The following is a 10,457-nucleotide window of genomic DNA, read 5'->3' as shown; positions in this document are numbered from 1 at the left end:
GAGACAACAGTACAAAGAACCTCTTGATATCCCTTAACCATGTGCCAACATGGGATGCATCTTAGTTCTACCCTTGGGAAGTAGAACACCTTCCACGGTGTGGCGTCCTTATGACACCATATTTCATACCTACATTATATGGCCTATGTCAATTAATGCATTATCTCATTATATAGGATGTACATTCTAGTTATTGGATGGAATCTACAACGTGTGGGTAATCTAATGGAACTCTTTCTACACATGGAATGAGTAGGCCTCACTACACTATTTTGTGTCTGTAGCAACACTTATTCTGGACTACACTTGTAAACTTTTGCCTAAAGTAGTTTTGAGAATGCTTTAAAAGGGTAGCCAAAATTTTTAACTTTTAGCTACGATAATTTTGGCAACACTTCACAAGTGTAATCTTTAATGGTATAAGCTACACTTTATAAGTTTTGTTAAAATATAAAATAAATGGCTACAATTATTTACCTATATGGACACACTTCTCAAATGTCCTTTGTTTTAGTTGTAAAAACAACATATTAAATGTGTGGCCTTAAAGTTTTCACAAAATATATTATTTCCTAAAAATTTTCAACTCTCCCTCCCATTTTTATTGACCAAAAAAACTAATTAATGAAAAATTTATAATTGATAACACCTTTTTCTTCTCCAGGGTCCAGAACACGCTTTACTCTTTCTCTACTCTCTCTCCAGCTTTACTCTTTCTCTAGAAGACATTTTACTCTTTCTATAAAATACCAATTCGAAGAGCTACGATGGATGAATTAAGCTAATGATTGAAGAGTTAAGCTGAAGTTCGAAGAATTGTGTTGAAGATTTCTTCGATACTGCGATTCTCTTCTCCAGAAAAAGATTTATTTGAAGAGTTTAAGCTAAACAAATAAAGATCGAAAAACATAAGAGGCAAAGGTGAAGAACATAAGATCTAAGCTAAATATTTCTCAAATACGAATTTCGTCAAGGGAAAGTATGATTCTTTCAATCTTTAGAATCATATGCCGATATTCCTTCATATTATCTACTAATCATCTAGTACCAAAAACAATGTTATTGTCAATTGATTGAATTTTTGTTTTTTGTTTAAAAGGAATCGAGTACTTTGCAATTTTAAAGCTTAAATTTAATAGTACAGAAGAAAGTCTCAAAAATCATGGACGTCAAAGGGAGACCTAGGCATATTACTACTGGAAATCATTTGAGTAAGTTATGAACAAATCTGTAAGTTGGTTTGATAGCAAACCAATTGGTTTGAAAGTATATGTCAAATTTTAACTCTCTTTAGATGTACAACAATTCTGTTTTGAAGGTGATGTTTCTGAGCTCCATTGATGTTGTCAATATAAATTACTACTCCCTTTTTCATTAAAGGACAGACCTATTTGTAGGGTTTTTTTAAAAAAAATTATGATCTATGCGTTTCTATTTTTTATGTTTAGGTTTAGTGTGCGGGCTAAGATGTTTCATTTGTGGGTTTTCATTTTCTTATGTATTGATGTGTTTTGTATTGATTTTTAGGTTCCTATCTTGTAGTAGTATTACGCATCAGATGGTTCTTCATGGTGCACATTAGCCATTATTTAAGTATGTGATTTATGTTTATCCTTAGATTGATAAGCTGATTTTGGCTGAGATCGGTCATGACCAGGTAGGTTATCGTGTCCTCATTTAGTAGTCGCTAATTCATCTTTTCCAACATTATTTTTTTAGAAGTATGTTACTGCTGCTTTTCCTTGACTAGTTTATGAAACATGTGAATCTTAAATTGATAAGTCTTGGAAGCTTCTTCAGTAGTATAAAATATTTGAAAAAGATCGCAAGTAGATTTATTTCTACTAGACTTACTCCCATTGCCACTGAGAAGTACTCCTGACCATAGTATTAAAATCTTGAATCCTCATGCTAGTTTTTTTTATTATACACTACGATTAGTGATGGTTAGGTGTTTCATTACTCGGATGGTTGAGTTTGTTGAAATGTGTATATGATGGATGCGTTTAATGTTTAATTTATTACATGTTGAAATGATATCATCTTGTTGTTTTGGTTTCTTAGGATAAAGTCCTCTTTGATGTTTGTTATGCATAATTTCTTGTTTAATCGAGGAAAAAAGATTGTATGTGCCCTTCCCACTAATTACAAAATTTAACTTATTTTTTTGTTAGAGTCTCCTCCTGTAGTTTTAGGTAGTGGACACATGTCAGTTCCCTCTCTTTTTGTCTCACTCTTTCTTTACACAAGTATATAAACGTTTACCATAGATAAACATATATTGACCCTCCAGGTTATACTAATTTATTCCACTCTTCCAAATTAAATTCTCTGTTTTATAATTTGCCTTCTAAAAAATAGTGTGTTGTTTCCTCCATTCAGTGCACCCACAGACATACAATCCATATCCTAACTGATTACATCTGCCGAAAGGAAACTGTGGAGCAAAAAGTAGGTCGAAAAGATGTTACGACGATTACATTTCTTGTTGTTGGTACTAAAACAAGAAAGTTGATAACAAGTTATTTCATATGTCCTATTTCAAAAAGAAAGAATGTATTTTATAACTACTAAGATATAAAGTAGTAATTCTTTATACCTCTCTTCTGCAATATAATTCTTAAAGTATATTGTTTACATCATTGCAGGATGTTTTCACATACTTGAGAATAGAATATTCTCAATGGTTCCTAAACCACTTCCATTTAGATTATAATACCTCTTCGGACAACCATATTTTCAAATGTTTGTAGCCAAATAAGCACAAAGAGAAATAAAGAAAATAGCATCAGCTCGTAAGGCATTCTTCTTTTATTTCAAAATTGTTCTCTTGTGATAAATGTTTTCTTTGTGTTTTACAATAGGTTTTCCTGTACACAAGGGATTTCTGATTTTTTGAAGAAATTACACGGAATGCAGTCTTGCAGACTTGTGGAGTCCACAGTTTCATCGTAGATAATACATACTATGATTCCAGGTATTTAGATTATTAATTCATTCTTGGATATGAAGTCAAATAACCTATCAAAAATTATGTGCTTGGTGTATATTTTAGGTAGTAAACGCAATATATGGTTATATATTTTTAGTGGCATGTCGTGTTCATAGAAGAAAACACTTTTAAGAAATTCTCTAGTATTATTATGTCACGTGAATTATTACCTAGATTGGCTATATGAATTCCTTATATCAACTCCCCCAAAAAGAGAAGTCTTTATTATTAACTTTTTCATTATTCGTGGTGCCATTAGAAATATCATTACTTCTTAAAAAAGTCTACCAAGAACAAGATATTTTTCAAAAAAACAGAGTTGTTCAGATTTATTTGCATTTCATGATATTCACAAGGTCATTACAATAATTTTTTTATAGGAAACATCGCATCCCTATTAAATATGTTTAGTGATTTCATATAGGAAGATTTGTGCTTTTCTAATTGCATTAGTATTTCGGATGTGATACATATGCAGCTTATTAGTTTTGTTTTTCTTCTTTTTTCTAAAAGAAGTTATTAGGAGTATTATGAAGTATGGGCTTGCTTGTTAATATCCATCCAGGACCAACTCAAGATAAGACATTCATAATCATCTTTTCCCTACTAACTGTAGTGAGATCAGGTAGTATTGTTTCCGCTTTGACTTCAGACTAAGTTGATTTTTTGTGAAATATAGAGAAAAAAGAAGGAGGACATTACAGGTGCGTTTTTGAAACATGTTAATAGTTGGGTAGTGAAAACAATCATAGACCTCAAGATTGTGTGTCTTGTGGGAGATTATCTGATACTGCAGTATAGTTTTGCTGGTAAGACCTATTGAATGCTTGTCGTAGTGTATGCCTCTAGCTATATTCTATGATTTACATATTATTTCATTTTTCTTTTTCGGAGAAAAGGAAAGTTTGTGCTATTGATATGGTGCAAACGGAGGTAAATACCCTAAATGTATTTTGACTTTTACGTGTGCTTACTATTTTAATTTTCAAAAATGAAATGTTTTCTGACTTTTACATGTGGAGTTGTAAATTTAAGTGATGATGACATCTCATTTTTGGTTAGCACTTCTTTCAAGGCTCAATGTTTAGAATTTAATAGAGTGAATCGAAGTTCAAATTGGTATGAAAAAATCAATGATGATGCAATATGTTTCTTCTTGAGTAAAGACAAGTTTTCAGCTATTTTATTTTTTAAAAGTTATATGTTTTGTTGAGTTTGTTACTGAAATCTGAGAACTTAGACCCGTACTAGAGATTGAAAGGCCCTCAGAGATTTCTCAACTATCAAAAGAAAATCTAATATATATTTGAACTAGATTGTGTCAATCTTATCCCCTACGCTATAGGCATATCTTGCTAGATCAAAGTAAAACTTAATAACATCTAGTACTCACTTTAAGATGAAGATGTGAAAATGGTTGTGAATGAAGAGAAACCATAGCTTGTCTCATCCCCAAATGAAACTGCTAATTAATGAATGGATATATAAAATTTTTACTACATTAGGTTGTTATGTTTGTGTAATTTATATGTTTACACTAGTTGCTTCAGCCTGACATTGTTCGCTTTCGTTCTATCTAACCTTATCTTATGATTGTGGCAGATGTTCTATAGTTCTCTTTCACCACTTTTTGCTTAAATTCAATCAAATCTTGGTATGTTTCTATTTTTGATGCACTTAATTTGAGTTTTTGATGGATTTTCTTTTGATGGCTGCAAATAGTCTAGGAAAAAATGTTTCTTTCATGAACATATTCCAGTAATTAATATTATTTGTAGTCATACATCTTACATGTGGTTTGATTTCCTAAGAAATTAATGCATGAATGAAGCAAGGATCTCAAATATATGGAGAGTTATGTGATTGATGAAGACTTCTTGAACAATTTTGATTAATTTTGTTTTGGTTTTGTGAAATTAATTACAAGTATACATATTGTAATATTGATTTTTAGTAATTGTATTCGAGACAATATACTTATTATATATTCAAATTGTAAATTATTCCTTAGACTTAACTAATTAAGATAGTATTGTGTAAGGGGAGATCAGAAATATGCAAAAAATAAAATTAATCATATCGATATTTTAAGATAATATTTATAGCCTATATAACATTGGCACACTTTTAGAGTGTGGAAATAGAACTTTATTTGTGTGGCTTATTCATCTCAAATTGTGCAATATAAATTAAAAAATAAACTTTATAAGTGTAACTTTAGAGGAGGTAACAAATGCTACGTTTTGTGAGTGTGGCCTATGACAGTAGAGGCCACACTTGAAAAATGTACCTTGAGGTCATGAAAAGTGTTACCATATGATGTTCTAAAATCTTAGCCTTTGAAGCTTTTAGGCAACACTTTTAAAGTGTAGCATTTGAAGCAACACTTAAAAAATGTGGCCTTTGATCAAAAGGTACGCTTGCTTTGGCTACCCCCTAAAATTTTTGTCTAAAGTCGGAAAGTATGCCCTTAGGTCAAAGGCTACACTTTTTAAGTGTGGCGAAAGAACTTAAAAGGTGTAATGCCTTGAAGGTGATAGGATGAGTTCCCTAGGTCTTTCAAGACCAATATGTGAAGTCTTCTAATTGATTAGTTGTCTTTTAAATGGTTTTAAATGAATATTTTTGACTTAAAGGAAGTATGTTGAATTCAAAGGTTCTTGTCTGAGGTAGCTTTGACAGTTTCTTAGGTAGGATTGGATGTGTATGGGTGATGTCTTCATATCTTACTTAGGTGGGTCTTAGAGTAACCTTGGGTAGGGAGTCTAAATGATTAAATTTATTCTAAATGGTTATGGTCACATCTTGTGGAATACTTTAATATGTCCAATATGTGCAGATAGACTTGAACATGTTTCTTATACTTGTTTTATAAGATTTTTATCGAAAGAGCATGAAAAGCATATCTTAAAGTAAATTTCTATTTTAGAATGATTTCCTGGCATGTTCACCATACTTAGTGCATTCAACATGCTAATTCCATATGTTTTCTCTATATCTACAAGTGTAGGTGGCAAGTGAGGATTCTCTTAGAAGTGATGCTTGGGAATAGAATTCTGTCAAAAATTTTGTATGTCCTCGTATGATTTGAGGACATGGTTTATATTTTAGTTGTTTTTTCAGAACGACATTCTAATAGACTATAGATATATTTTCAAATTGATTTAAAGGGTTGTGAATCTATGATATTTCTTGTGTCTAAGATGTCAATGACGAGACTTAGCTCTTTCTTATATTGTATAAAGAGTTTGACTATTGTTGTAAAAAGATTTAATTTTGCACTACTCTTAATATATTTGCGATGAATGATGTCTAAGGTCTTGTATAAGTCCTTTGTGAGATAGGTATGCCTTCTAATGACTTTGGAGTGCTCTTAAGTCATTACAGGATAACTCCTTTTACCATGCGTGAGAAAACCTTTTAACATGCACATCTTTTTTTAAAAATAGGTTTTAAAGCTCATAGTCATTCACCAAATGCTTGAATTTCCCTACTTATAATGGAAACGGTTTTAAAATCATGGTCTCTTATCATTGATAGCATATTTTTATACCATACAATGAAAACCTGATTTATAAAAATGGCCTGAAAAAACATTGAGGGCAAACCTAGTTGTCATTCAGGATGAGTGGTCAAGCTTCGTTGAACATATAGATATATTCCTCCAAAAGCTCTCTAGAGTTATAAACATTACTTTCATAAAAGATAACATTTCCAATAATTATTAATGATTATAATTTTACACTCAAAGCATCTTCAAATTTATTTACATCAGTTTTATAGAGATAACACGTACATATTTTTATAAATATGTATTTCATAGTTCAAAACCCACATGGCACGAAAAGGAAATCCTATTTTGGTAAGACTTGATATATCCCAATAGCTTAGAAAACATGGGTTATGCATGGGTTTATTTGAAATCATTTTTAATACATGCAATTACTTCAATACAGACATAAAAATTCATAAAACAATAAATTGAATCAATATTGAAAGGAACCCATGACCTTAAAGAAGAACCCGAACGTCAATTGGAAATTCTAGTTTTACAAAATTGGAGAATCTAATACCCGATGAAAAAAAGTACTCCATAGGTGAATAATATCGTACCTTGATGCCAAAATCTTGAAGAAATGCATGAATAGGAGGCTTGAACTTGAAACCCTATACTTGTACAAAGGGAAATAATTAAGAGGAGGAGCTTGATCTTCTTTTGAGAATTAAAGGTAATGGATTGACTTTGGATTATTCGGTGGTTTGAAATCATTGTACAGGGCTTTGGGTAGAAGTAATAATAACATAGGATTCTGTTGATATAATTAAGTAAATACCCAACAACCCCTGCCTTAAAAATGATGAAGTGGGTCACTGGAAAGTCAAAACAGGTTGTCAACATTACCACATCCCTTGAAACATGTCATGTAGAAATTCTACCCTTCTATTTGTTCTAAACGATATGACCATTTGAAATTTAACCTGAATTCTATGTATAATGAACACCCTTCACATACAACTTCATGGTCCGTGTGGTCTTCACGGGCAGTTATTATATGCGTGTCCCTTGATCAATAGCCAGGGGAGAATCCCTAAAAACCTGAATCCCTCCACGATCACCCTAATGAGCCATATCCCTCTTTACGAACCATCTAAGCATCCGTGAGAGGTAACCTTCTTGAGGCAAAAATTTTCGTCTCGTAACGAGCACCATAATGGGTTGTGGTCCCCTTCACAACCTATCTAGGGCTCTATGGAGGGTCCTGTCATCTAGTTTAGGTTCTTGACCAGCCCATTGGACTCCTTCCTAGACTTTCCTAAATGGGAGGTGTTAGAACTATCTTATGTTGGGTAATCAGAACCCTCTTCTTATATGAATAAAATTCAACAAGACCTAAATTTATATCATCAATATCTTCAATCGCGAGATCTGCTGAATTGACAAAAATTGTGGTAGAAGATTTAATTACAATTTGTAAAATAAAGTAGGTAAAAATAGAGTCTATTATGTGTTTTATGAGTTAATAAGGTCTTAAAATGATGAATGAAAGTAATCGAAGTTATTTTGAGGAGTTTGGAAGTCAAACTTCTAGGAACTACCATGAAGTTCAAAAGTTAGCCTTTTGGTTTGCTAGTATGTTTTTAGTGTGCCATTGCATGTTTTATGTGTTGTTTTGAGTTCAAATTGATAAGAGAGGGTTCTAACACCTTTATGAACACTTTTATGGTTGAAACTTCCGGGTAAAAATCTCCAAAGACCACTCTATGGGTCCTTGAGGAGGACCCAAACCTTGGCATGAAACTGCCAAAGGCTGTCCCAAACCACTAGTACCAAATGACACCCCCTTGTTTAGTGTACGCTCCGTAGTTATGTGGCGTTTCTCCACACTTGTTTGCGGGAGATAAGCCCCCAAATTTAAAGTCTCTAATTAATATCATGGACCAGAAGTATGGTCCATTGGTTGATCAACACCCCATCGACTAGAACCTTCTATTGACACATGCAATTTTCTGCAGGTGTTTCGACCCAGGCAAGAGCACTTTGGGAGATTCACCTAGGGTATTAATTAATTCATGGACAGTTATATTGGGTCTTTTATGGTATAATAATTTACTTATGACTCTAAAACCTACACTTAGACCTAATTATACAAAAACAAAATCCCTAAGATCAAAAGAAGTTCTCTCTAGACTCCATTGAAACTTGAAGAAAGGTTGAAGCTAGGATTCAAAGTTCTTCATTGTTTTTTCAACACTTTAGTCTAAATTCTTCAAATAAGGTATGGGGATTTAATCTTTGACTCTTGTCACATTCAAGGAGACAATTCTAAAGGCTTTTTAAAGATATTCAAAAACATATAAATTCCTATTTTTAATTCCAAGCGTGAGTTCTTGCATGAAAAAGTTTGAAACAAGTTTTTTATGAAATAAATTATGTTAATTGGTAGTTTTATGATCAATACTTCTATGAATCCTTGTATTCCTTGAATTCCTAGATTTGGTTGTAAAGTGGGTTAACTGATCATGGTTTAATCTTGTTGAATTAATGTGTAGATTGTATTGGGGTATTGAATATGTATAAATCATGATAGAATTTTTTATAACCTGGATTATAATGATAATGTCAACATTGAATATTGTTGGATCACTGATATGGATTGGTTTTTGGCTTAGTATTGTATACACTACTATTGCTAAGAGTTTTTGTTAACTGAATTGGTTAAAAAGGCTAAGGAATGGTAATGATTGAAATTGGAAGGTAGTGAGTTGACATAATTCCTCTAATAAGTATAGAATTGATATTGAATTGTATTTATTTTTGTGTTTCACTTATTGTAGCGGTGTTTCTGTGTTATATATGCTATGAACATGACCTTGTCGGTATTACTATGTTAATTATTGTTCTATCATATTGTAGCTTTTATACATTAACAATGTGATGGATGATATGGTATATATGTATGTGTAAGGCAAATGTATGATTTCCTCTAAATGGCTACATGTGAATATGATAGACTATGATGAGTCTATATATGTATAGATAGGGTATCTTTTTAGGTAGACTTATGTAACGACCCTAAAAATAAAATAGGACAACCTAGATCCTATCATGATTTTTATGGGTTAATAAGGTTTTAAAATTATTAATAATTGTGTTATAAGTCAGTTTAAAGTGTATTAAAGTCTAATGACAAAGAACGACCAAGACGTTCGAAAATTAGCGTAGTGTGTGCTAGTTGTCTTTGTTTTGTTGAGCATCTTTTGAGGTTTTTTTGGTTTCTAAAATCAGTGGGGATGACCCTAGTACATATAGGGACATACCTAGCGTTAAAATGTCTGGGAATGACTCTCAAAGTACCAACAAAAGGGTCCATGGTGTGTCATGAAGGCTGCAAAAATAGCCTGTTTGTTACACCGCCTGAATGTCACGCAGATGTCACTTTAAGAGAAAAATTTTCCCTGCGACACAGGGTCAACATGAACCATTCTATCTCAAAATTAATTCCAGAATCAAGATGTGGAGGGGTTCCCGCGACACGCAGCCAAGTCCTTATTTGGTCACGTTGTTTTTATGTCAAATTAGACTTGGTTAAAGAGTCCAATTAGTGTATAGGTGTTTTGTGTAATTTGGGTATTACTTATGGACAGTTATTAAGTAACATTAACCCCAATTCACCAATCAAATCAAAACTGTCAAGTTAATAACTAAGTCTCCCCAAAACCTTTTTCATCCAAAAACCTCCATTGATGAAGTTTTGAAGGTCCAATGAAGAATGTCGACATTTTTCGAATTTCAACCCAAATTTTGTGGTATTTTCTTCAACTAAGGCATAGTAGTTCATCCTTGATTCTTCTCTCTTTCAAGGAGTCATCCAAAGGGTTTAAAATCCTAAAATCTTCTATTTTAAATTCTAAGCAGGGTCTTCCCTTGAAAAGGTTTTAATGTATGGATTATGATGTTTATAGT

General features: G+C 32.3%; 1 long non-coding RNA gene across 1 annotated transcript; it reads left to right on the top strand.

The window, feature by feature from the left end:
- The first annotated feature begins 678 nt into the window (after window positions 1–678).
- On the top strand, window positions 679–6,301 carry LOC138340580 (uncharacterized). Its single transcript, XR_011213247.1, has 2 exons — window positions 679–4,646; window positions 6,003–6,301. It is a non-coding gene; the product is annotated as an uncharacterized lncRNA (long non-coding RNA).
- Window positions 6,302–10,457: the final 4,156 nt, after the last annotated feature.

Source organism: Solanum lycopersicum, chromosome 12, assembly GCF_036512215.1.
Source record: "Solanum lycopersicum chromosome 12, SLM_r2.1".
Classification (NCBI taxonomy): Eukaryota; Viridiplantae; Streptophyta; class Magnoliopsida; order Solanales; family Solanaceae; genus Solanum; species Solanum lycopersicum.
The sequence above is the reverse complement of the archived record's forward strand: the minus strand, read 5'-3'. Positions and strand labels throughout refer to the sequence as shown.